The 27,525-nt window shown below is 40.9% G+C and overlaps 1 protein-coding gene across 6 annotated transcripts in view; it reads left to right on the forward strand.

Moving 5' to 3' along the window:
• Window positions 1–27,525, forward strand: part of ATOSA (atos homolog A) — a 111,688-nt gene that overhangs the window by 42,154 nt on the left and 42,009 nt on the right. Inside the window, exon 3 of one of the 6 annotated variants that reach the window (XM_066387970.1) lies at window positions 18,361–18,410. The exons of the other annotated variants lie outside the window; for them this stretch is intronic. The gene's annotated coding sequence lies outside the window, so the exon portion shown is untranslated. The remainder of the gene's footprint in view (window positions 1–18,360; window positions 18,411–27,525) is intronic. 6 annotated transcript variants of the gene reach the window in all.

Genomic DNA, 27,525 nt, shown 5'->3' on the forward strand with positions numbered 1-27,525 from the left:
TTTCCGAAGCTGGAAACAGGGAGGCAGTCAGACAGACTCCCGCATGCGCCCGACCAGGATCCACCTGGCATGCCCACCAGGGGGCGATGCTCTGCCCATCTGGGGCGTCGCTGTGTTGCATCCAGAGCCATCTAGCGCCTGAGGCAGAGGCCACAGAGCCATCCTCGGCGCCCGGGACATCTTTGCTCCAATGGACCTCAGCTGCAGGAGGGGAAGAGAGAGACAGAGAAGAAGAAGAAGAGGGGGGGGGAGGGGTGGAGAAGCAGATGGGCGCTTCTCCTGTGTGCCCTGGCCGGGAAGCGAACCCGGGACTCCTGCACGCCACAACGACCCTCTACCGCTGAGCCAACCGGCCAGGGCCTCTTGGCAGATATTTTTAACAGTTTTAGAATCTTGTGGTTTTGAATCCTACCTGGGCTTTGATCAAACTGGAGCCCTTTAAAGACAAACAATAATAATGACAAGGCCCTGGCTGGTTGGCTCAGCGGTAGAGCGTCAGCCTGGCGTGAGGGGGACCCAGGTTCGATTCCCGGCCAGGGCTCATAGGAGAAGCGCCCATTTGCTTCTCCACCCCCCCCCCCTTCCTCTCTGTCTCTCTCTTCCCCTCCTGCAGCCAAGGCTCCATTGGAGCAAAGATGGCCCGGGCGCTGGGGATGGCTCCTTGGCCTCTGCCCCAGGCGCTGGAGTGGCTCTGGTCGTGGCAGAGCGACGCCCCGGAGGGCAGAGCATCGCCCCTGGTGGGAGTGCCGGGTGGATCCCGGTCGGGCGCATGCGGGAGTCTGTCTGACTGTCTCTCCTGTTTCCAGCTTCAGAAAAATACAAAAAAAAAAAAAATAATAATAATAATAATAATAATGACAAAACAAAACTCAGATCCCCATGCAAGACTGGGTAACATATCAAAGACTGGGTATTACATTCTCTTAAAAGCTCCCAGGATTTTCTAATGTGCAACCAGGGTTGAGAATCACTGCTCTATTGGTACCCTAAGTCCAAGCAATGGGAGAAAATTAGCATATTAGGCAGCGAGTTGGTGGGGGTCATATAGAGAAAGTAGTGGTAATGTTTGTAAAGCAAGAAACCCACTTTAATATATGTACGTTGGAGTTGTTTTTAGGTACAGCCATGAATTCGCTTATATGCACCCACCAATAATATTATATGGTAGACAAAGCATAGAAGAGGTTCTCAAACTGGGGTCTGTGAACATATTGGGGGATCTGACACATATAGGAACTGATGCTTCCTGCTCATTCCCCCTTCTCTCTCTCTCTCTCCTATCTAAAATAAATAGATAAAATATTTTAAAAAATTTTATAAAATAATTAAAATATAACCCAAAGACACTAGGAAAGATACATGTGCTTTTAAAGGTTTTTAATTCATAGATAATACAAAACACTAGAGGAGAATTATCAACTTTTTACTTTGCTAGATAATTTTTTAAAGACTACTGAAATAGCCCCTGGCCAAATAGCTCAGTTGGTTAGAGCAATTTCCTGATGCAAAGAGGTTACTGGTTGATTCCTGATCAGGGCACATACAGGAACAGGTTGATATTTCTGTCTGTCCCCTCTTCTCTCTCTAAATATCAATAAATTAAAAAAAAACCTACTGAAATAAAATGGAGAGTTCCCCAAATAACTACTAATAATTATATATAAAACTTTAAGTACTCGACCTTACATATAAGCTTTTAAAGACAAAACAGACTATTTAATAACAGTTTGAGTATATATGGTGACTGAGGGGAAAATATTGAGGACCATATAGTTCTCAATTTTTAATTTGTCTAAGTATTGTGATAGACAGAATAATACCTCCCTCCCAAAGATGTCCATGTCCCAATCTCTGGAACCTGTAAATATATAACTTTACATTCAAAAGGAACTTTGTGGATATGACTAAAAGATCTTGAGATAGGGTTTTGTTCCTGAATTATAATGCTGGACCCAACATAATCACAAATCCTTATAGCCTTCCCAGACGGTGGTGCAGTGGATAGAACATTGGACTGGTACAAGAGGACCCAGGTTCGAAACCCCGAGGTTGCCAGCTTGAGCGTGGGCTGATCTGACTTGAATACAGGGTTGCTGGCTTGAGCATGGGATCATGGACACAACCCCATGGTCGCTGGCTTGAGCCCAAGGTCACTGGCTTGAGCAAGGGGTCACTCGCCCTGCTGTAGCCGCCCGGTCAAGGCACTATGGAAACGCAGTCAATGAACACCTAAGGTGGCGCAATGAAGAATTGATGCTTTTCATCTCTCTCCCTTCCTGTCTGTCTTTTCCTATCTGTCTCTCTCTCTGACTCACTGTCAAAAAAAAAAAAGGCTGGAGGTCAGAGATGAGAAAGGCTGCTACATTGCTATCTCTGAAGATGGGAGAAGGAGCCACTAGCCAAGGAATATAGGAGGCCTCTAGAAGTCATAAAAGTCAAGGAGACACACGTCCCCCTAGAACACCAGTTGTCAACCTGTGGGTCGCGACCCCAGCGGGGTCGCCTAAAGCCATCGGAAAATACATCCTGCATATCAGGTATTTACACTCCGAATCATAACAGTAGCAAAATTATAGTTATGAAGTAGCAACAAAAATAATTTTATGGTTTGGGGTCACCACAACATGAGGAACTGTATTAAAGGGTCACAGCATTAGAAAGGTTGAGAACCACTGCCCTAGAATCTCCAGGGAACCCATTTTGAACTGACCCCTGGAACTGTGAGATCATAAATTTGTGCTGTTTTATGACAAAAGTTGTAGTAATTTCTTATAGTAGCAATGGATCCTAACATAAATATCATCTTTGAAGCTTGTAGAAAACCTAGAGATTCCCTCACTCCATGCCTCTGATACAGGTGATCTCTGAACCCATACTTTGAGATCATACATCAAGATAAATACCTTGCAGGTAAAGAGCCACATTTAAAATATAATTTTTATGGAGAAAACCAGCAGAACATTCAATATGTATTTATTTGATCTATGGAAAAATGAGAAGTTTCTCAGCTTGCAAATAATGGAAAACACACAAAAGAAAATACTGATAAGATTAAAATGTATCTAAATATTCATGAAAGAAAAAAACAAAAATGGAAATAGCTCTGTAACATATGGTTCTCAAAGTGTTTCTATTTCTACATTATTCTATATTTATTTTATTTCTTTATGTATTCTGTATTTATTTTAATTAAACCATTGCTATTTAAAAGGTTAAATAAAAAGATAAAGAATTTATTTATATAAGGCAAAATAAAAAGAGTAAACACATAGAAAGGAATGTCTAATTTCTCTAGAGAGGATGTTTAATCAAAGACATAAAAATTAAAACCAGAGCCATGGCTGGTTGGCTCAGCAGTAGAGCATCGGCCTGGCGTGTGGGAAGTCCCGGGTTTGATTCCCAGTCAGGGCACACAGAAGTGACCATCTGCTTTTACCCCCCTCCTGCTGCCATGGCTCATGCGAGCAGGTTGGCCCTGGGTGTTGAGGATAGCACCATGGCCTTACATCAGGCGCTAAAATAGCTTGGTTGCCGAGCAATGGAGCAATGGCCCCAGATAGGCAGAGCATCGCCCCATAGTGGGCTTGCCAGATGAACACCAGTCATAGCACATGTGGGAGTCTGCCTCTCTGCCTCTCATTTAATAAATAATAAAAAAAATTATTTACAAAAATTAAACCATATTGAAAATCCATGTTATATCTACTATAATAAAAGTTTAAAAAATTTTTTAATTACTTATGGAAAATGGTTTGAGTGATTTATGGCAACATGATAAAATATCCTCCAGCCATGAAAATAATTGCATTATTTAAAAAAATGCATGATAAAGTCCATTAAGTTAAATGATAACACAATTTTTTTTTAATAATGCATAAACATATAGAAATGATATGTATTAATGACAATATAAATAATGAGCTTATTAAAGTTTGCTAAAATAACCTTGCTGAAGCTACTTGCTAAGATCTACTGCTAAAAAATTTTAGTATTTCACTTCTTAAAAGAAAAATTAGAAGAAAATATTACCTACCTATCTTTTATTTTCACCATTTCAAAAAAGAAAAGGCATTTGGTAACAAAAAAATTGGAAGGCGGCCCTGGCCGGTTGCTCAGTGGTAGAGCGTCAGCCTGGCGTGCAGGAGTCCTGGGTTCAATTTCCGGCCAGGGCACACAGGAGAAGCGCTATCTGCTTCTCCACCCCTCCCCCTCTCCCTCTCCCTCCTCTCTCTCTCTTCCCCTCCTGCAGCCAAGGCTCCATTGGAGCAAAGTTTGCCTGGGCGCTGAGAATGGCTCTGTGGCCTCTGCCTCAGGCACTAGAATGGCTCTGATTGCGGCAGAGCATCACCCCCTGGTGGGCATGCCGGGTGGATCCCGGTCGGTGCATGCGGGAGTCTGACTGCCTCCCTGTTTCCACCTTCAGAAAAATACAAAAAAAAAAAAAAAAAAATTGGAAGGCATGATTTTAGAAAAAGGACAATCCCTTTTGAGAATGGCTGTCGTCTTTGCTATGGACAAATGAAAAGCTAATGTTAGAGCAGTGCAGGTCTAAGGACCAGCCTTTGAAAAACATCGCCATAAAGTTCTAGGCTGAGAGCTGTTTGACTTCAGCCTCTGTGTGAATAGTAACCAAGAGTCAAACTACAGTTCTATGGAGTCCTTCCCCAGCCTCCTCCATTGCTTCCACCTCAATCAGCCTGAGAAGCTAATCATTTGAAGGAGCAAGGATGGGCAGGGTAGAAACCATCTTCCACAAAAGTGGAAAACTACCAATTCTAAAAAACGGAGCAATGGACCAGAAGTCTTTGAGAATGATAACTTGCCGAAAACAAAATGAGATGATGTAATAGCACTGAGAAAGAATACCCACCGGTTCATTCAGTTGTTCAACCACTTGAGGAAGGGTGACAATGCTACCCTTTTAACCATTTGTTTGTTCAAGTGTATTTATTCATTAACTTCACAAACGTGGGAGATTATTCAGAATGGAAAAGTACAGTTTAGCTGTAAATGGCTATTTATAAAGATATCACTTTGCTATAATATTGGTGAAAACAGAAACAATACTTTTTGTTCCCTAATTTTTTCCCTCAAAGGCAGTTAGTTTCCTGTTGCTTCATTTCATCTTTAAAATGGTACTATGCCCCGTAGAATCTATGTAAACACAATTAATTAAATAAAAAGAAATGGTACTCTGCCAAAGGCAGTATTCTTTAATAAAGATAATAATCAAGCAGTGGCATTTAATGCTAATATAATGCTTTTAATTAATATTTTATTGGATGGCACTGTGGTCATTATCAACTTCAGTCAAGTATGAATTATTTCCTAGAACGAGATTAAACTGGTTTTAGTTCAGCCAATTCACAAACACAACAATAATTAATTGAATGTAGTTATAACGATCAAGCAATTATTATTGTTGTATTATTCTAAAATCATGTTTAGAAAATAAATAAGCCAATCTATTTTCATAATAAACTAGCCTCAAGACCTTGGGAAAGGTAAATTAAAACCGTGACCCTCACTCAGCAAACTGACCACAGTAAAATGAAGGTGTGTGAAACTACAGTGTGTCATGGCACACTTTTGACTGGTCACAGGAAATTAACAAAAGACGATAGAAATGTGAAATCTGCACCAAATAAGAGGAAAACTCTCCCAGTTTCATACCTATTCAGTGCAGTTTGATGTGGGCTCACGCACAGATTTTTCAGGGCTCCTTAGGTAGCTATCCCGTATAGCCTCTATAGACTCATCACTGACTGATGGCCTACCAGAACGGGGTTTCTCCACCAAACTGCCCGTTTCCTTCAACTGCTTATCCCACCGAGTAATGTTATTCCTATGTGGTGGCGCTTCGTTATAAACACACCGATATTCACATTGCACTTTGGTCACGGATTCGAATTTAGCGAGCCACAGAACACACTGAACTTCCCTCTGTACCATCCACATCTCGACTGGCATGGCCGTGGCTGCTCCGCTGTATACATGGTGTTACGTCATCACCTGCGCATGTGCACATGTTGCCACATCATCCTACAGAAACTGGGAGGGTTTTCTTTTTATTTGGAGCAGATTTCACATTTCTATCGTCTTTTGTTAATTTCCTGTGACCAGTCAAAAGTGCACCATGACTTTACGGACACACTGTAGTTTCACACACCTTCATTTTACTGTGGTCAGTTTGCTGAGTGAGGGTCACGGTTTTAATTGACCTTTCCCAAGGTCTTGAGGCTAGTTTATTATGAAAATAGATTGGGTTATTTATTTTCTAAACATGATTTTAGAATAATACAACAATAAATAATTGCTTGATCGTTATAACTACATTCAATTAATTATTGTTGTGTTTGTGAATTGGCTGAACTAAAACCAGTTTAATCTCGTTCTAGGAAATAATTCATACTTGACTGAAGTTGATAATGACCACAGTGCCATCCAATAAAATATTAATTAAAAGCATTATATTAGCATTAAATGCCACTGCTTGATTATTATCTTTATTAAAGAATACTGCCTTTGGCAGAGTACCATTTCTTTTTATTTAATTAATTGTGTTTACATAGATTCTACGGGGCATAGTACCATTTTAAAGATGAAATGAAGCAACAGGAAACTAACTGCCTTTGAGGGAAAAAATTAGGGAACAAAAAGTATTGTTTCTGTTTTCACCAATATTATAGCAAAGTGATATCTTTATAAATAGCCATTTACAGCTAAACTGTACTTTTCCATTCTGAATAATCTCCCACGTTTGTGAAGTTAATGAATAAATACACTTGAACAAACAAATGGTTAAAAGGGTAGCATTGTCACCCTTCCTCAAGTGGTTGAACAACTGAATGAACCGGTGGGTATTCTTTCTCAGGGCTATTACATCATCTCATTTTGTTTTTGGCAAGTTATCATTCTCAAAGACTTCTGGTCCATTGCTCCGTTTTTTAGAATTGGTAGTTTTCCACTTTTGTGGAAGATGGTTTCTACCCTGCCCATCCTTGCTCCTTCAAATGATTAGCTTCTCAGGCTGATTGAGGTGGAAGCAATGGAGGAGGCTGGGGAAGGACTCCATAGAACTGTAGTTTGACTCTTGGTTACTATTCACACAGAGGCTGAAGTCAAACAGCTCTCAGCCTAGAACTTTATGGCGATGTTTTTCAAAGGCTGGTCCTTAGACCTGCACTGCTCTAACATTAGCTTTTCATTTGTCCATATCAAAGATGACAGACATTCTCAAAAGGGATTGTCCTTTTTCTAAAATCATGCCTTCCAATTTTTTATTTTTTTTTTGTATTTTTCTGAAGGTGGAAACAGGGAGGCAGTCAGACTCCCGCATGCACCGACCGGGATCCACCCGGCATGCCCACCAGGGGGTGATGCTCTGCCGCAATCAGAGCCATTCTAGTGCCTGAGGCAGAGGCCACAGAGCCATTCTCGGCGCCCAGGCAAACTTTGCTCCAATGGAGCCTTGGCTGCAGGAGGGGAAGAGAGAGAGAGGAGGGAGAGGGAGAGGGGGAGGGGTGGAGAAGCAGATAGCGCTTCTCCTGTGTGCCCTGGCCGGAAATTGAACCCAGGACTCCTGCACGCCAGGCTGACGCTCTACCACTGAGCAACCGGCCAGGGCCGCCTTCCAATTTTTTTGTTACCAAATGCCTTTTCTTTTTTGAAATGGTGAAAATAAAAGATAGGTAGGTAATATTTTCTTCTAATTTTTCTTTTAAGAAGTGAAATACTAAAATTTTTTAGCAATAGATCTTAGCAAGTAGCTTCAGCAAGGTTATTTTAGCAAACTTTAATCTCATTATTTATATTGTCATTAATACATATCATTTCTATATGTTTATGCATTATTAAAAAAAAATTGTGTTATCATTTAACTTAATGGACTTTATCATGCATTTTTTTAAATAATGCAATTATTTTCATGGCTGGAGGATATTTTATCATGCTGCCATAAATCACTCAAACCATTTTCCATAAGTAATTAAAAAAATTTTAAACTTTTATTATAGTAGATATAACATGGATTTTCAATATGGTTTAATTTTTGTAAATAAATTTTTTTATTATTTATTAAATGAGAGGCAGAGAGGCAGACTCCCACATGTGCTATGACTGGTGTTCATCTGGCAAGCCCACTATGGGGCGATGCTCTGCCTATCTGGGGCCATTGCTCCATTGCTCGGCAACCAAGCTATTTTAGCGCCTGATGTAAAGCCATGGTGCTATCCTCAACACCCAGGGCCAACCTGCTCACATGAGCCATGGCAGCAGGAGGGGGGTAAAAGTAGATGGTCACTTCTGTGTGCCCTGACTGGGAATCAAACCCGGGACTTCCCACATGCCAGGCCGATGCTCTACTGCTGAGCCAACCAGCCATGGCTCTGGTTTTAATTTTTATGTCTTTGATTAAACATCCTCTCTAGAGAAATTAGACATTCCTTTCTATGTGTTTACTCTTTTTATTTTGCCTTATATAAATAAATTCTTTATCTTTTTATCTAACCTTTTAAATAGCAATGGTTTAATTAAAATAAATACAGAATACATAAAGAAATAAAATAAATATAGAATAATGTAGAAATAGAAACACTTTGAGAACCATATGTTACAGAGCTATTTCCATTTTTGTTTTTTTCTTTCATGAATATTTAGATACATTTTAATCTTATCAGTATTTTCTTTTGTGTGTTTTCCAATTATTTGCAAGCTGAGAAACTTCTCATTTTTCCATAGATCAAATAAATACATATTGAATGTTCTGCTGGTTTTCTCCATAAAAATTATATTTTAAATGTGGCTCTTTACCTGCAAGGTATTTATCTTGATGTATGATCTCAAAGTATGGTTCAGAGATCACCTGTATCAGAGGCATGGAGTGAGGGAATCTCTAGGTTTTCTACAAGCTTCAAAGATGATATTTATGTTAGGATCCATTGCTACTATAAGAAATTACCACAACTTTTGTCATAAAACAGCACAAATTTATGATCTCACAGTTCCAGGGGTCAGTTCAAAATGGGTTCCCTGGAGATTCTAGGGCAGTGGTTCTCAACCTTTCTAATGCTGTGACCCCTCAATACAGTTCCTCATGTTGTGGTGACCCCAAACCAAAAAATAATTTTGGTGGCTACTTCATAACTATAATTTTCCTACAGTTATGATTCGGAGTGTAAATACCTGATATGCATTATGTATTTTCCGATGGCTTTAGGCGACCCCGCTGGGGTCGCGACCCACAGGCTGAGAACCGGTGTTCTAGGGAGACGTGTGTCTCCTTGACTTTTATGACTTCTAGAGGCCTCCTATATTCCTTGGCTAATGGCTCCTTCTTCCATCTTCAGAGAGCAATGTAGCAGCCTTTCTCATCTCTGACCTCCAGCCTTTTTTTTTTTTTTTTTTTTTTTTGACAGTGAGTCAGAGAGAGGGACAGATAGGAAAAGACAGACAGGAAGGGAGAGAGATGAAAAGCATCAATTCTTCATTGCGCCACCTTAGGTGTTCATTGACTGCGTTTCCATAGTGCCTTGACCGGGCGGCTACAGCAGAGCGAGTGACCCCTTGCTCAAGCCAGCGACCTTGGGCTCAAGCCAGCGACCATGGGGTTGTGTCCATGATCCCATGCTCAAGCCAGCAACCCTGTATTCAAGTCGGATCAGCCCACGCTCAAGCTGGCAACCTCGGGGTTTCAAACCTGGGTCCTCTTGTACCAGTCCAATGTTCTATCCACTGCACCACCGTCTGAGCAGGCTATAAGGATTTGTGATTATGTTGGGTCCAGCATTATAATTCAGGAACAAAATCCTATCTCAAGATCTTTTAGTCATATCCACAAAGTTCCTTTTGAATGTAAAGTTATATATTTACAGGTTCCAGAGATTGGGACATGGACATCTTTGGGAGGGAGGTATTATTCTGTCTATCACAATACTTAGACAAATTAAAAATTGAGAACTATCGATATGTGGTACTCAATATTTTCCCCTCAGTCACCATATATACTCAAACTGTTATTAAATAGTCTGTTTTGTCTTTAAAAGCTTATATGTAAGGTCGAGTCCTTAAAGTTTTATATATAATTATTGGTAGTTATTTGGGGAACTCTCCATTTTATTTCAGTAGTTTTTTTTTTAATTTATTGATATTTAGAGAGAGAAGAAGGGACAGACAGAAATATCAACCTGTTCCTGTATGTGCCCTGATCAGGAATCAAACCAGTAACCTCTTTGCATCAGGAAAATGCTCTAACCAACTGAGCTATTTGGCCAGGGCTATTTCAGTAGTCTTTAAAAAATTATCTAGCAAAGTAAAAAGTTGATAATTCTCCTCTAGTGTTTTTGTATTATCTATGAATTAAAAACCTTTAAAAGCACATGTATCTTTCCTATGTCTTTGGGTATATTTTAATTATTTTATAAAATTTTTAAAAATATTTTATCTATTCATTTTAGATAGGAGAGAGAGAGAGAGAAGGGGGAAGGAGCAGGAAGCATCAGTTCCTATATGTGTCAGATCCCCCAATATGTTCACAGACCCCAGTTTGAGAACCTCTTCTATCTTGTCTACATATAATATTATTGGTGGGTGCATATAAGCGAATTCATGGCTGTACCTAAAAACAACTCCAACATACATATATTAAAGTGGGTTTCTTGCTTTACCAACATTACCACTACTTTCTCTATATGCCCCCCCACCAACTCGCTGCCTAATATGCTAATTTTCTCCCATTGCTTGGACTTAGGGTACCAATAGAGCAGTGATTCTCAACCCTGGTTGCACATTAGAAAATCCTGGGAGCTTTTAAGAGAATGTAATACCCAGTCTTTGATATGTTACCCAGTCTTGCATGAGGATCTGAGCTTTGTTTTGTCATTATTATTATTATTATTATTATTTTGTATTTTTCTGAAGCTGGAAACAGGAGAGACAGTCAGACAGACTCCCGCATGCACCCGACCGGGATCCACCCGGCACGCCCACCAGGGGCGATGCTCTGCCCTCCGGGGCGTCGCTCTGCCGCGACCAGAGCCACTCCAGCGCTTGGGGCAGAGGCCAAGGAGCCATCCCCAGTGCCCGGGCCATCTTTGCTCCAATGGAGCCTTGGCTGCAGGAGGGGAAGAGAGAGACAGAGAGGAAGGGGGGGGGGGGTGGAGAAGCAAATGGGCGCTTCTCCTGTGTGCCCTGGCCGGGAATCGAACCCGGGTCCCCCTCACGCCAGGCCGACGCTCTACCGCTGAGCCAACCGGCCAGGGCCTTGTCATTATTATTGTTTGTCTTTAAAGGGCTCCAGTTTGATCAAAGCCCAGGTAGGATTCAAAACCACAAGATTCTAAAACTGTTAAAAATATCTGCCAAGAGGCCCTGGCTGGTTGGCTCAGCGGTAGGGGGTCGTTGTGGCGTGCAGGAGTCCCGGGTTCGATTTCCGGCCAGGGCACACAGGAGAAGCGCCCATCTGCTTCTCTACCCCTCCCCCTCTTCTTCTTCTTTGTCTCTCTCTTCCCCTCCTGCAGCTGAGGTCCATTGGAGCAAAGATGGCCCGTGCCCGAGGATGGCTCTGTGGCCTCTGCCTCAGGCGCTAGATGGCTCTGGATGCAACACAGCAACGCCCCAGATGGGCAGAGCATCGCCCCCTGGTGGGCGTGCCAGGTGGATCCCGGTGGGGCGCATGCGGGAGTCTGTCTGACTGCCTTCCTGTTTCCAGCTTCGGAAAAATGGAAAAAAAAAAAAAAAAGAAAAAAAGCCTGCCAAGACATTTTGTCTTATTAAGGATCAGTAGAACTACATATTTTGTAATAGTGCTACTGTATGCCAGGCACTGTTCAACACAACCTGCTGGTACCTCATGAAATCAGGTAGAAATGAGATAGATATTGCCTCCATTTTTTTCAGGGAAGAAGAGCTAAGAGACTAAGTAGGTTTCCTTGGGCTACGTAGTTTTTAGCAGCAGAGCCAGGATTCACATCATCTGTTAACCATGACCCTTTTTGGAGGGGTCTTCTCTTTTTCTTTTTAGCTAGAGAATGAGACGGGGATGGGTGGGAAAGAATGGACAGAAGGGGAGAGAGAGAAAGGGAGAGAGATGAGAAGCATCAGGTTGTAGTTTATCAGGTACTTTTAGTTGTTCACTGATTGCTTCTCATGTGTGCCTTGCTCAGAGTGGGGGCACCAGCCGAGCCAGTGACCCCTTGCTCAAGCCAGCGACCTTTGGGCTCAAGCCAGAAACCTTGGGATTGTGTCGACAATCCTGAGCTCAAACCAGCAACCCAGGAGATTTGTACCTGGGACCTCAGCATTTCAGGTCAATGCTCTATCCATTGTGCCACCACTGGTCAGGCTATTTCATTAAGACTATATTTCTTTTTTAAAGAAGATAAAAGGTATTAAGTTGATTAGCTCACTTTGTTTTCAGGTCTGTTAAGATATGTTGCATTTAAATCAGTATCGGCTAAAACATAATTTAAGGGTGACCATATATGGTTGATTTTAACACATACATTTTCTACATTTTAAATCTCTGAAATTAGATTGTTTCTTACACTTGATGGAACATTGTAGTTTAATTGGAAGATATTTTTCTTTCTCAGTGAAAGATAAAATAGTCATGTCTTAATATTGATGATATCTTAGAGTTAATGAATTAATAACACTAATTGTACATGAGATGACCGTTCTATATATAATTGGCCTATCTTTGAAGGTAAAGCAGTGTGATTATTAGTGTTGTTGTGAAATTAAATAAGAAAATATTCATCACAGTACCTGGCATATACTAAGAGTTTAAGCAGTTTCAGCTGTTACTATAACATTATAACTGTTAGTGTTAAAACAGCAAGATGGATCCACAACCATAGACCAGAAAACTGTGTCCAGCTATCTTTTCTTCAATATAAGTGAAGGGAATAAACTGATTTTCAACTATTTTCTGTGGACAAGTCCCTTTAGAAACAGAAATGTGGCTGGCATTAAATTGATAGTTCCCAGACTGCTGTATTTACAGACTGCTGAAAGCCATCATTGTATAATACACTGTACAGTACATTAGGGACTCTCACTCTGGCATATTCTCAAAACACTGACTTTAATATAGATATTCAGAACTCTAGTCCAGGGGAATTGTGTCCAAGAAACACAGCACCAGAGGTTATATGAGAAACAAAGTTATTGTCAGTAGACTTTGAGAATGTCAGTTATTATTAAGAACTCTGCTTCCCACAGTAACTTAACAATTTTTACTGGTAATACAAGTCTTAACAATGTTACAGAAGTAGCATTTCTCCCTTCATCAGCAACTAACCTATGCTTTTCAGTCCCTAAAGACAAAAATTTAAGTATATTTTTACTTATCAGTCATTAAAATGCTTAATATAAAATATAAACTTAATTCAAATTTGTACAGAAGGCCCGATTTTTGGTCCTGAAACTAAAAACTCATCTGAGCTTTGCTACTTTTCTTTTATCCTTGTGAAATTGTCTTCTCTAATTTTGGGGGTTTTTTCTTTATAATTCATGCTTCCTGAGGGAAATTTCTTTGAGTGTAATTCTGGCATAAGTTGGGTCCCCAAACTATGGCCCGCGGGCCGCATGCGGCCCCCTGAGGCCATGTATCCGGCCCCGACTCACTTCCGGAAGGGGCACCTCTTTCATTGGTGGTCAGTGAGAGGAGCACAGGATGCAGATGCAAAGCACGGCGGCGTCGCTCACGTACAGTACTACTTCCAGTGACGCGGGATGCACGCGTCATGGCTCCAGAAGCGCGTCATATCCCTTGTTACGGCTAGCAGTGACAAATATGGAACCGGACATTGACCATCTCATTAGCCAAAAGCAGGCCCATAGTTCCCATTGAAATACTGGTCAGTTTGTTGATTTAAATTTACTTGTCCTTTATTTTAAATATTGTATTTGTTCCATTTTGTTTTTTTACTTTAAAATAAGATATGTGCAGTGGGCATAGGGATTTGTTCATAGTTTTTTTTTATAGTCTGGCCCTCCAATGGTCTGAGGGACAGTGAACTGGCCCCCTGTGTAAAAAGTTTGGGGACCCCTGGCATAAGTGAATAGATATTTTCATTATTAATTTTTTTTTAATTTGCAAAAAGTAAAAGAAAAAAAACAAATATATTTTTAGTAGATTTTATAGACGGCAAATCTTTTTAGTTAATAAACTTAAGTTTTTAGTTTCACAGCAAAATTTAGCTTACAGTAGAGTTGTCCTATATGTCCTGTCCCCAGATGCACAACCTCCCCCATTATTCCTGTCCCACATCTCAGTGGTGCATCTTCCAGTCCGCGAACCTCTGTGACGCATCAGCAACATCGAAACTTCATAGTCCACATTTTTTCTTTAGCCTATTGGCCATCTGAATGTCCTCTTTGAAGTGTCTATTCATTTCTTTTGCCCATTTTTGATTCGATTATGTTCCTTGATTTCTCTTATCAATGTTTTATAATTTTCTGAGTACAAGTCTTTAACCTCCTTGGATAAATTTACAGCTAGGTACTTTCTTTGTTGTTGTTGCAGTAGTGAAGGGGATTGTTTTCTTAATTTCTCTTTTGGACAGTTCATTGTTGGTGTATAAAAATGCCACTGGTTTTTGAATATTAATTTTATATCCTGCCACCTTGCTGAATTTATTTATTAGGTCAACTAGTTATTTTACTGAGACTTTAGGGTTTTCTATGTACAATATCATATCATCAGCAAATAATGATAGTTTTACTTCTTTTTCAATTTGGATGCATTTCTAAAATCTTAAATCTACATTCCTCTTTACCCTTGTTCTGTTTACAACAGGACCGTTAACACTTCTTACATCATTGGTTTGGTTGTAATAAATTCCTTGAGGGTTTTTTTTTTATTTTTGTACGGGAAGCTTTTTATTTCTCCTTCTATTTTAAAAGATAGCCTTGATGGATAAAGAAGTCTTGGTTGTAGGAAACTGTTCTGCATTAATTTGAATATCTCTTGCCATTCCCTTCTTGCCTCAAGTGTTTTTGTTGAGAAGTTGGATGTCATCCTTTTGGGGTCTCCTTTGTAGGTGATTGACTGCTTTTCTCTTGCAGCTTTTAGTATTCTTTCTTTATTTCTTAGCTTTGGTTTTTTAATTATGATGTGTCTTCGTTTAGGTTTATTTGGGTTCCTTTTTAATGGGATTCTCTGTGCTTCTGGAACTTGTGTGTCTTTTTCCTGCATCAATTCCGGGACATTTTCAGCTATGATTTCTTCAATCAGGTTCTCTATCCCTTGTTCTTTCTCTTCTCCTTCAGAAACCCCTATGATGCAGATGTTGTTTCTCTTCCTATTGTAACAGAACTCTCTTCGAGTTTTCTCAGACATTTTGAACCTCTTTTTCTTTTGCTGTTCTGCTTCCGTGCTTTTGCTTATCTTGTCCTCTAAATTGCTGATTCGATCCTCTTTTTCATCCCGCCTGCTTTTCATTCCTTGTAGTGTAGTCTTCATTTCTGCCATTGTGTTTATCATTTCTGTCTGATCCTTTTTTATGATTTCAATGTCCTTTTTGATGCCAGATATCTCATTGTTTAGGTACTCGTGTTGTCTATCTATGGTTCCTCTAAGATCCTTGAGCATCCTCACAATCATTATTCTAAACTCTGCATCCGACATTTTAGTTATTTCCATTTCATTCAATTCTTTTTCTGGGAATTCCTCTAGTTGATTCATTTGAATTGCACTTCCCTGTTTTCCCATTTTGTCTCAATATAGACTGCTCCTTCAAATATGTTGTTTGTGTAGTTGAGTATAGGGTTGGTGTTGTCTGACTCCAGCTTTCAGTTTTGTAATTTCTAAATCTTCCTGGGATGGCTTCAGCTGTTTGTAATCCGCTGTGGACTACTTGTCTGTGACAACGTTTTTTTTGCCTTAGCTGGGTCAGGTGTGAGGAGCCTTTCCTTAAGATACCACTCTAACTATGGTTGTTAGGTCTTGAGCTGATGCTCTGTATCTGGCCGCTGGATGTACCGGCCCTGGAACTCACAGGCCGGAAACTGGTGAAGACCAGTGGGAGTCACTGCTTTTGACTGGCCCTCAGCAACCTTCTTGGAGCTACAGGCGATCCAGAATCATCTTCTCCTCATCTGACACCCGATCCTCCAAGTCGGCCATCTTGGGCTGCTCTCTATGGCTGTTTTTAAAAGTAAATAATATACATTGAAAAACAGTATATTCGTCAGCAGTCCTTGTCCAGTGGAGTCTTTATATTTTAAAAATTACTTTGGTACATTCTAAGTGAAGTAAAAGATAGCATTTTCTTGAGGGATTTATTTTACATATTTATCAAGTCAAAATTACCTTTATACATCTTCTGAACTTGATAAAGGCCATCCATGAAAAATCTCCAGCTAGTACTATACTTAGTGGTAAAATATTGAATGCTTTCTTACTAAGATTAGGAAGAAGGCATTTAGTGTAGCCACTTCTATACCACATTGTATAACTAGCCATTGCAGTAAGGTAAGTAATAGAAAAAATATTACCTGGCCTGGTGGTGGTGCAGTGGATAGAGCATCACACTGGGATGCAGAGGACCCAGGTTGAAACCCCAAGGTCACTTACTTGAGCAAGGCTCACCAGCATGAGCGTGGGGTTACTGGCTTGAGCATGGGATCGTAGACATGACCCCATGGTTGCTAGCTGAGCCCAAAGGTCACTAGCTTGAAGCTCAAGGTCGCTGGCGTGAGCAAGGGGTTACATGCTCTGCTGTAGCTCCCTGGTCAAGGGACATATAAGAAAGCAATCAATGAACAGCTAAGGTGCCATAATGAAGAAGTAAGGCTTCTCATCTCTCTCCCTTCCTATCTCTCTGTCCCTGTCTCTCTTTCTGTCTCTGTCATACACAAAAATATACCAAAAGTATAATAAGACATCCCTGCCTGAGGGAGGAAGGAGGTTTCATTTAATAGAGGTTTCATTCTGTGAAATGATTTTTTTAGGGGGTGGTAATATTTCCAAAGTTAGAAGCGGGTAGGCAGTCAGACAGACCCGCATGCGCCTGACCGGGATCCACCCGGCATACCAACCAGGGGGCAATACTCTGCCCATCTAGGGCATTGCTCTGTTTCTGCTGGAGCCATCCTACCACCTGAGGCAGAGGCCATGGAGCCACCCTCAGCGCTTGGGCCAACTTTGCTCAATGGAGCCTTGGCTGCAGGAGGGGAAGAGAGAAACAGAGGGGAAGGAGAGAGGGGGAAGGGTGGAGAAGCAGATGGGCGCTTCTCCTGTGTGCACTGACCGGGAATCGAACCCAGGACTTCCACACACCAGGCTGACCCTCTACTGCTGAGCTGACCAAACAGGGCTGTGAAATGATTTTTAAGTTGGTTCCTAGACAGTAAAAGTTTGGGCTTTAAACTGTAAACAGTGGGAACCATTATGGAAATTTAAAACAACATAATCACATTATATTTTAAATAGAATTCTAACAAGGGATATGGTAATGTATGGAAAGGATAAAAGACTAAATGCATGGAGACCAATTGCAGAACTATTTTAATTGTCCATGCAAGAGATGGCATTAGTAGTATTGGCAAAGGTTATATAGGGTGAGGGAAAAAGTGGCTAGATCTATTTAGTGAGGACTCAGTTGCCAAGTTTTTGGCTTGGGCAGTTGAGCATGAATAATGTTAAACTATATATGGAACTCGGGAGGATCAGATGTGGAGTTGGAGGAGCATGGGCAGGAAGGCAAAGTTATAATGTTGGACTTAGTGAATTCTACTGTATTTATCATTATCTTTGTTTTTCTTTTCCTTTTATTCCTCATTCTTTGTAATTTTCTCCTCTTGCTCTCACCTTGACTTTATTAAGTAGTTAAGACATAACAAAAGGTTTGGTTTTTTCCCATTTTGAGTATGACTAACAATGGTTCACTGTTCAACATACCTCACTTCTGATCATCACAATTATGCAAGATGGTTGGATAGTCATTATAATTGCTAGCGATTCATGGTACTACTCACCATTTCTACCCTCTGAATTCCAATGGGAATTATGTACACATGTGACTGACAGTAGAATGAGAAAGAAAGTATTGCTTTATTAAGTTGGGCATGCACCCATAATCCCCCAAATGCAAGGCTTCTGGAATCCCATTTATGCCTTGTATTTTCACTCCTTTTATTAATTGAGAACACCTAGACTCTAGGCACAGGCTCTAGCATGCCATATCCAGAAATCTGGAGCTAAGTGCAAGATGTCCTTCTCTGAGTTTCAGGAGAAGACAGAAAATATGGAGTCAAATTCTTGACTTCTAGCTTTGTTATATTAGTCAGCTTTGCTGCCATAACAAAATATCATAGACTGGGTAGCTTAATCAACAGAAATTCATTTTCTCACAGTTATGGGGGCTGGGAAGTCCAAGATCAGAATGCCAGTGATTTGATTTCTGGTAAGGATTCCCTTCCTGGCTTGCAGATGATGCCTTCTTGCTGTGTGCTCACATGGTCTTTCCCGGGTGCATGTTTCCGGAGAGGAGAGAGAGATTGCTTCCTCTTCCTGTAAGGCCACCAATTCTCCAGATTAGGACCCCATAATAATGACTTTATTTAACCCTGATTACCTTCTAAAAACTCTGTTTCCAAATACAGTTGCTGTGGGGCTTAGGATTTCAACATTGATTTTAGAGGGATACTATTCAGTCCATAGTGCTTGGTAACCTCACTTCAGAGTAAAGGGATAGTCCAGTGACTATTGAAATAACACCAGTCACTTAGTTTCCAAATATTTAGCAATTTTCCAGATATCTTTCTCTTACTGACTTCTAATTTAATTCAATTGTGGTTTGAGAACACACTTTGAATGATTTAAATCCTTTTAAGTTTATTGAGACTTGTTTTATGGCCTAGAATATGCTCTATCTTGGTAAATGTATTGTGTATTCTGCTTTTGTTGAGTGAAGTGTTCTGTAAATGCCGGTTAGGTCAGGTTGGTGGTAGTGGTCAAGTTTTTATATTCTTTTTTTTTTTCTTTTTTTTTTTGTATTTTTCTGAAGCTGGAAATGGGGAGAGACAGTCAGACAGACTCCTGCATGCGCCCGACCGGGATCCACCCGGCACGCCCACCAGGGGCGATGCTCTGCCCACCAGGGGGCGATGCTCTGTCGTGACCAGAGCCACTCTAGCGCCTGGGGCAGAGGCCAAGGAGCCATCCCCAGTGCCCGGGCCATCTTTGCTCCAATGGAGCCTTGACTGCGGGAGGGGAAGAGAGAGACAGAGGAAGGAGAGGGGGGGTGTGGAGAAGCAAATGGGCGCTTCTCCTATGTGCCCTGGCCGGGAATCGAACCCGGGTCCCCCGCACGCCAGGCCGACGCTCTACCGCTGAGCCAACCGGCCAGGGCCAAGTTTTTATATTCTTACTGATATTCTATTACTTGTTCTATGGATTATTGAAAAGGGAAAGTGTTGAAATTGCCCAGTAAAATTGTGGATGTGTTTGTTTCTCCTTATAGCTCTATCAGGTGTGTTTTTTTTAAATTGATTTTAGAGAGATGGGGTGAAGGGGAGAAGCATCCATTTGGTGTTCCACTTAGTTGTGCATTCATTGGTTGCTTCCCCTATGTGCCCTGACCAGGGATTGATTCTGCAACCTTGCTGTTTCAGGATGACATTCCAACTAACTGAGCTCACTGGCCCAGGCTATCAATTTTTTATTTTATTTTTTAAGTGAGAGGAGGGGAGATACTGCACCCTGACCAGTATCCACCCGGCAACCCTGTCTGGAGCCGACACTGGAATGAGTCTAGCTATCCTCAATGCCCAGGGCCAGTGTCTGAACCAATGGAGCCACCGGCTACATGAGAGGTGAAGAGGGAGAGAAGGGGGAGTGGGAGGGGAAGAGAAGCAGATGGTTGCCTCTTCTTTGTGCCCTGACCAGGAGGCGAACCAGGACATCCATATGCCTTACCAATGCTCTATCCACTGAACCACCCGGCCAGGGCCTCAATTTTTACTTTATATAGTTTGAAGTTATTTTATTAGTTGCATAAATGTTTCAGACTGTTATGCTTTCTTGATGGATGGGCCTCATTATCATTATGAAATAACCATCATTATCACTTGTAATACCATTTGCTTTGGAGTCTATTCTAATAGACTGCTCACAAAAATTAGGGGATATTTCAAAATGAATAGGAAATGAGAAAAAAAGCATTTGATTTTTTTTATTAAATAAGACCATCAGAAAAGCAACCGACAAGTCAAAGAAAGTTGTTCGATTATGCAAATGAGTTGCAAAATCAACTTTTATTTCATTAATGAAAAAAAGCACTACACAAGAGGCGGAAAGTACTAGAGTATCTGCACGTTCCCTGATCCCCTAGTTTTTGTGAGCAGTGCATTAATACAACTGTTCCAGATTAATGTTAGCATGGTATATCTTTCCCACCTTTAACTTTCAGCCTATTTGTGTCTTTATATTTAAAGTGTGTTTCATATAGGTTGTATATAGTTGGTTTTGCTTTTTAATCCATTCTGCTGATAAGCTCTACTTTTAATTAGACCATGCACAGTGAAGGTTATGATTGAAATCTACCGTCTTATTATTTGCTTTCTGTTTGTCCCATCTGGTCTTTGTTTCTTTTTCAGTATTCTTCTGTTTTCTTTTGGATTTAATTATAATTAGATTTGGGGGGGACTTTTGATTGTTTTTGTTTGTTTGTTTGTTTGTTTTTGTTTTTTCATTTTTCTGAAGCTGGAAACAGGGAGAGACAGTCAGACAGACTCCCGCATGCGCCCGAGCGGGATCCACCCGGCACGCCCACCATGGGGTGACGCTCTGCCCACCAGGGGGCGATGCTCTGCCCATCCTGGGCGTCGCCATGTTGCGACCAGAGCCACTCTAGCGCCTGAGGCAGAGGCCACAGAGCCATCCCCAGCGCCCGGGCCATGTTTGCTCCAATGGAGCCTTGGCTGCGGGAGGGGAAGAGAGAGACAGAGAGGAAAGCGTGGCGGAGGGGTGGAGAAGCAAATGGGCGCTTTTCCTGTGTGCCCTGGCCGGGAATCGAACCCGGGTCCTCCGCACGCTAGGCCGACGCTCTACCGCTGAGCCAACCGGCCAGGGCTGTTTTGTTTTTTGATTTGTTTTTTTTTACTTGTTACTTTATGGTATGTGATAATCATCTTTAACTTGTCACAGTTATCCCTTCATGCATATTATACCACTTTATGGAAAGGTCTAAGGACCTTAAGATGACATACTTCCATTTTATTCTCTCTTGACTTTTATGCTATTGTTATCATGCATTTCACGTCTACAGTTATAAATCACTCAATATATTACTATTATTTTCCCTTTAAATAATCAGTTCTATTGAAAAGTGATTTAAAAACCAAGAATAATTTATTTTATATTTGCCTGCATGTTTATAATTTCCAGTTCTCTTTGTGTAGCTCCAGATTTCTAAATTGTATCATTTTCCTTCTGACAGAAGGGACTGGCTTTAACATTCTTGCTAGTGCAGGTCTCTTGGTGATGATTTTTTTTTCCAGCTTTTCTGTGTCTAAGAAAATCATTTCTTGTTTTTTAAGGAATTCTAGGTTGACAAGTGTTGTTTTCTTTTTCTTTCACTACTTCTCAATTTCTCCAGACCTGTCTGTATGCTACTGTTTTCTCTCTGGTGCTCTGCCCTGTGAATCCAGCCATCTTGACCTCCCCTCCCCCTAATTCTTTTGCCCTTGATTCAGGAACACTGCTGCACTCTGTCTGGCTCCCCCTTTCTTACCCTTAGGCCTAGAAACTTACTCTAGACCAGTGGTTCTCAAAGTGTGTGCCAGGGCCCACTGGTGCGCCCTATGGTACTCCAGAGAAATATGTGCCTGTTGGGGACCAGAAAACCAACAGGATTTTTGGGGGTACAGAGGTGTGGGGAATTGCCTGTAAGCTGACAATCTGCCCAACCCCCCACCTCACTTGCCTGATTAGGTTACAAAAGGCTGTTAAGCTGTGGTGCTGGATTGTTTACACTACCCCCCATGTTCCCCAGAAAGACTGGAGGCAAGTTTCTTCTACCCTTTGTTTGGTGTAAAGTTAAGATGATATGGATGGTGGGGGTTTTCTGCAGTCAACACAATTAAGAGTAAAAAGAGGAATTCTTCAATGTATTGATGAGGAAATGAGAGTGCCTTTCAAATGTATGCCCAAACACTGAAGAAACCACTAGGACAGATCAGGCTTATGTTTCTCATAAACACAAGAATGAAAAAATTTAACACATTCACGCAGGGACCTGCCAAATTTACTAAATCTTACTAAGAATGTATCTATATATATAAAGAGATCGCTTTTTTGTCTTTTTTTTTTTAACCCATCTTTTTTTACAAATTCCAAAAAGCATAACTCAAAAAATGTAACATAAAAATGTTTTCTAATGTCAGAATAAATTTAATTTTGTAGTATTTCATTTAATTATCATAAAAGCACGCTTGAACTTTAATTTTTTCTTTAATATTTGACTTAGATATTATAACATATTTCTCAGAAATTTGTATATAGTTTGCCTATAATTATTTGTAGGATTTTTTTTTTTTTTTTGGATTTTTCTGAAGATGGAAATGGGGAGGCAGTCAGACAGACTCCCGCATGCGCCCAACCGGGATCCACCCGGCATGCCCACCAGGGGGCGATGCTCTGCCCATCTGGGGCGTCGCTGTGTTGCATCCAGAGCCATCTAGCGCCTGAGGCAGAGGCCACAGAGCAATCCTCGGCGCCCGGGCCAACCCTGCTCCAATGGAGCCTTGGCTGCGGGAGGGGAAGGAGAAGGAGAGGGGTGGAGAAGCAGATGGGCGCCTTTCCTAATGCACCCAACTTCAAAAAGTTTGAGAATCACGGCTCTAGACAGTAAGGTTGCACAGTTGTTGAGCTCACCTGTTTATTTCCATCTCAGGATCACTGTCCTTGCCTGCACATCTGTTGTGAAATGTCTAAACGCAGTTGTTTGTATATTTTGTGCTGTTTATGGTGTTTGGGTAAATCAGTACCTTGTTACTCTATTGTGAGTGGAAATAGGCCACTGACTACCAAAAGCAAACCAGTCATCCTTGTAGAAGAACTCATAAAATAGGCGAGTATAGAAATCAGCTATTTTCCCTTACATACATTCCCTATTAGGAAATAAGTCTTGTGCTAAGTCCTGTTTTTCTTCTGTACAGAAGCCCAACCTGAGTAAAGTAAAGATGTTCCTTTCTCCCCGAACACTTATCATTACCATTCTGTAAGTGAGGAAATTAAGTAACATGCTTGAGCTTGCCTGGGTTTGAACATAGTGGCTTTTACTTCTGTCTTTATGAAAATAATAAAATTGAATTCTGCATTGAGTGTTTTAGTTAGTGCTGTTACAGAATAGTTATTAAAGGTCAATTTTGTTTTCAAATCTTTACATGAATTTTAATTTTTACCTTTTTTGGACATCAGTTATATTTTATATAATATTTCATTTGTGAAGGTGGAAAGGTTTTGTGCTTCATGGCTTTCCTTGAATCAAATACATGATGAAGGAAATACCTCATGAAATCAATAATTTTTTAAATTATAATATTCTGGGTCTTTGTATGAAAACTTCACTAAGAATTTTCTTTGACTAGAAGGAGGTTTTCAAATACCTGACTACACGGTTAAAAATTTAAGGTTAAATAATAACTAAAATCTAATCTGAAAATTCCTAGCAAGTAATGGCAGAAATCAAAGGGCAGAGTCTTTTTTTTCCTCAGAGATAAGAATTATTATTTTATCTTGCCTGGAGTCCTCAGTATTTGAATTTATATCTACTAGATTATGAAGCGTAGTTTTCCTCTCAGGCCACAGTATCAAACCATCACAGTTCTTAGAAGAGTATCAGTATCAGATTTCTAAGTGTCAGATTTAAATGAATTATAATTTGCCATTTTTAATTTTTTAATCTGTAGCAACATTAAGATCATTTATCTAAAACCAACAGTAGAAATTATTATAAGCAATAAGGTTATCAAACAATAAATCATCTCTTAGATACCAGATAATAATTAAGAAAGCTACTTGCTTAAGTTATAGTGAATATTTTATGCTCATTAAAATGAAGCACTCTACCTTTTGAATACTATCAAGAACTAAAATTCAGATTGAATTGGCCTTTTCTACTTTAAAATATATCAATGGATATACCGCTAGCTACTTTCTTATAATAAAGGGAATTTGTAGAATCTTAAAGCTAGAAGAGATTTTTTATAAGTGGTATAGTCTGGCCCAAGCAGGCCGTGGTGCAGTGGCTAGAGTGTTGGCCTGGGATGTGGAGAACCGAGGTTTGAAACCACAAAGTCACCGGCTTGAGTGCGGGTTCACTGGCTTGAGCATGGGATCATAGACATGACCCCGTGGTTGCTGGCTTGAGACTAAAGGTTGCTGGCTTGAGCCCAAGGTCACTGGCTTGAGCAAGAGGTCACTTGCTCTGCTGTAACCCCCTGGTCAAGGCACACATGAGAAAGCACTCAGTGAACAACTAAGATGCCGCAACGAAGAATTGATGCTTCTCACATCTCTCCTTTCCTGTGTGTCTGTCCCTGTCCATCCCTCTCTCTGACTCTCTCTTTGTCTCTGTCAAAAAAAAAGAAAGAAAAGAAAATACAGAGCCAATTTTCAAAGAACTATGTTATTATAAAAACATGCATGTGGGCCCTGGCCAGTTGGCTCAGTGGTAGAGCATCGGCCTGGCGTGCAGGAGTCCCGGGTTCGATTCCCGGCCAGGGCACACAGGAGAAGCGCCCATCTGCTTCTCCACGCTTCCCCCTCTCCTTCCTCTCTGTCTCTCTCTTCCCTTCCCGCAGCCAAGGCTCCATTGGAGCAAAGTTGGCCCAGGCGCTGAGGATTGCTCTGTGGCCTCTGCCTCAGGCGCTAGAATGGCTCTGGATGCAACAGAGCAACGCCCCAGATGGGCAGAGCATCGCCCCCTGGTGGGCATGCCAGGTGGATCCCGGTCGGGCGCATGCGGGAGTCTTGTCTGACTGCCTCCCCGTTTCCAACTTCAGAAAAATACAAAAAAAAAAATGCATGTGAACTTAGTTTTTCTATTGCAATGCTTTAATCATAACTTTAGCTCTGGTTTCGTTTGGTTTGCCACCAGGAATCACTGTTGCATTCTTTGCTTTGTACATCTCTTGCCTAAACAGAATTCATCTTGAGTATAAACTGTCAGTTTTAAGAAGAGCTGTGTCATCCTTCTGGTGCCAGATACCCCACTTGTAGCTAGCAAAAATGCCCTTTATACCACAACCTTCCACACATACTTGTTGTTTTAGAAGTCCTGTTCCCAGCAGGCTTCCACAGGTTCCAAGAGGAAAGAGGAAGACCACGAATTCCTGTATTAAGTAATCAAAACATGACCCCGTGGCCTGACCAGGCAGTGGTGCAGTGGATAGAGCGTCGGACTGGGATGCCGAGGACCCAGGTTCAAGACCCCGAGGTCACCAGCTTGAGTGCGGGCTCATCTGGTTTGAGCAAAGCTCACCAGCTTGGACCCAAGGTCGCTGGCTCGAGCAAGGGGTTACTTGGTCTGCTGAAGGCCCGCGGTGAAGGCATATACGAGAAAGCAATCAATGAACAACTAAAGTGTCGCAATGCGCAACAAAAAACTAATGATTGATCCTTCTCATCTCTCTGTTCCTGTCTGTCTGTCCCTGTCTATCCCTCTCTCTGACTCTCTGTCTCTGTAAAAAATAAAAATAAAAAACAACAACAACAAAAAAAAAACATGAGCTGGCTTGAGCCCAAGGTTGCTGGCCTGAGCAAGGGGTCACTCACTCTTCTGGAGCATCCCCCCCTCAAGGCGCATATGAGAAAACAATCAATGAACAAATAAGGAGCTGTAATGAAGGATTGTGCTTCTGATCTCTCTCCCTTCCTGTTTTTTCCTGTCTGTCTCTCTCGCTGTCTGTCTCTGTTACAAAAAAAAAAATTTTCTGTCATTATTTTAGATACATAACTGTACCACAGTTATGGTACAGTTTAGCCAGTCCCATATTATTGGACATTTAAGTTTATTCCAATTTTTTAAACTGGTATAAGCATTTTAAATTCCTTCAGTGACATCCTGTTAATTGTTTATCCGTGTGTCCTTGAACACGCTTGGTGAAAAATTTACTTCCCAAGTTAGTTGTTTTGTCTGTGGATCACTCTGATCGTTCCAAGTTTTTCCAGTGGCAAATTTGTTCATCATTTTTTGTTGGACAGAAAATATCGGTAACTTTAAGAATATGGCTAAACTCTAGAGCCAGAAGAGCAAGCCACTAAAAGAGCAGCAAATCCTCTTGGCTCCCAGCCAGGCTGTGGTATAAGTACAATGCTCACCAAGGTCTTGGAGGAAAGAGGGACTCTGGACTGTTTCGATTGATACCCAATCTCCAGTGATCTTTCCTTCATTGCCTATGAAAATTTATAACATTCTTTCTCTTTCCTTCAATGTTATGTTTTAAATCAAGTAATTTATCTCACATGGGGCAGCTGACAGCTGGGCATCACTCAGCATTGCACAGACCAGGAACCCCTGCTCTGCCACAATTCTTAGCTCTCCAGGATTGTCCCACAGGCTGAGGAAAGAAACAAGATGAGCCTTGGGGAGCTAAAACCATGCCACGTAGCCCATGGCAAACCCAAGCTAACCTTGAAAACATGCAGACCCACCAGAGAAAGAGACTGAATGGAATCTTTTTTACATCTTTTGCTCCCCTCTGAAGGACACAACGATTTAACTCAGCAAGTCCCGGAGAACACAGGAAACCCTTGATTTATGACCTTTCTGGTTCCTAGAGAGTTGGAAGTTGAGACCTCTCTTTTTTCCCATTGGCACATTATTATAAATTAGGGTACTATTCCTGGAAACTAATTCTATACCATAAATATCCCAAATGTATTATTAAAAGATATGTTGAATATATGTTATTTTCATTCATGTTTTTATGAACATAAGTATGTAAAAGAAAAATTTATAACCACAGTGAAAGATGCCATGTCTGGGTGGTTAAGAACCGAGATTCTGGATGCAGCTGTATAAGGTCAAATTCCAAAATTGCTATTTATTAGTTTAGTGGTCTTGCACAGGTTAACCCCTCTATGCTTCATTTATCTGTAAAATGGTAGTAATAGTTTTCACCTTCTAGAGCTGTCTAAAGACTAAATGAGTTCAGGTATAGAAAGTACTTAAAACTGGCAATGCCTTTACAATGTTACTAAGTGATGGCTTTTATTTTATGTGTCACAAATGGTCAATTTAGGAAAGCTTTTTAAAGGGTCTTAATACCCTGGCCAGGTAGCTCAATTGGTTAGAGCAGTGGTGTCAACCTGGTCCCTACCACCCACTAGTGGGAGTTCCAGCTTTCATGGTGGGCGGTAGCAGAGCAACCAAAGTATTAACAAAAAGATAGATTTAACTATAGGAAGTTGTTTTATGAAGATTTATTCTGCCAAACTTAGCAAAAATTTGACATAAAGTACTTGGTAAGTAATTATTATTATATGCTTTAACTTGCTGTAACTCTGCTTTA

Source organism: Saccopteryx leptura, chromosome 6, assembly GCF_036850995.1.
Source record: "Saccopteryx leptura isolate mSacLep1 chromosome 6, mSacLep1_pri_phased_curated, whole genome shotgun sequence".
Lineage (NCBI taxonomy): Eukaryota > Metazoa > Chordata > Mammalia > Chiroptera > Emballonuridae > Saccopteryx > Saccopteryx leptura.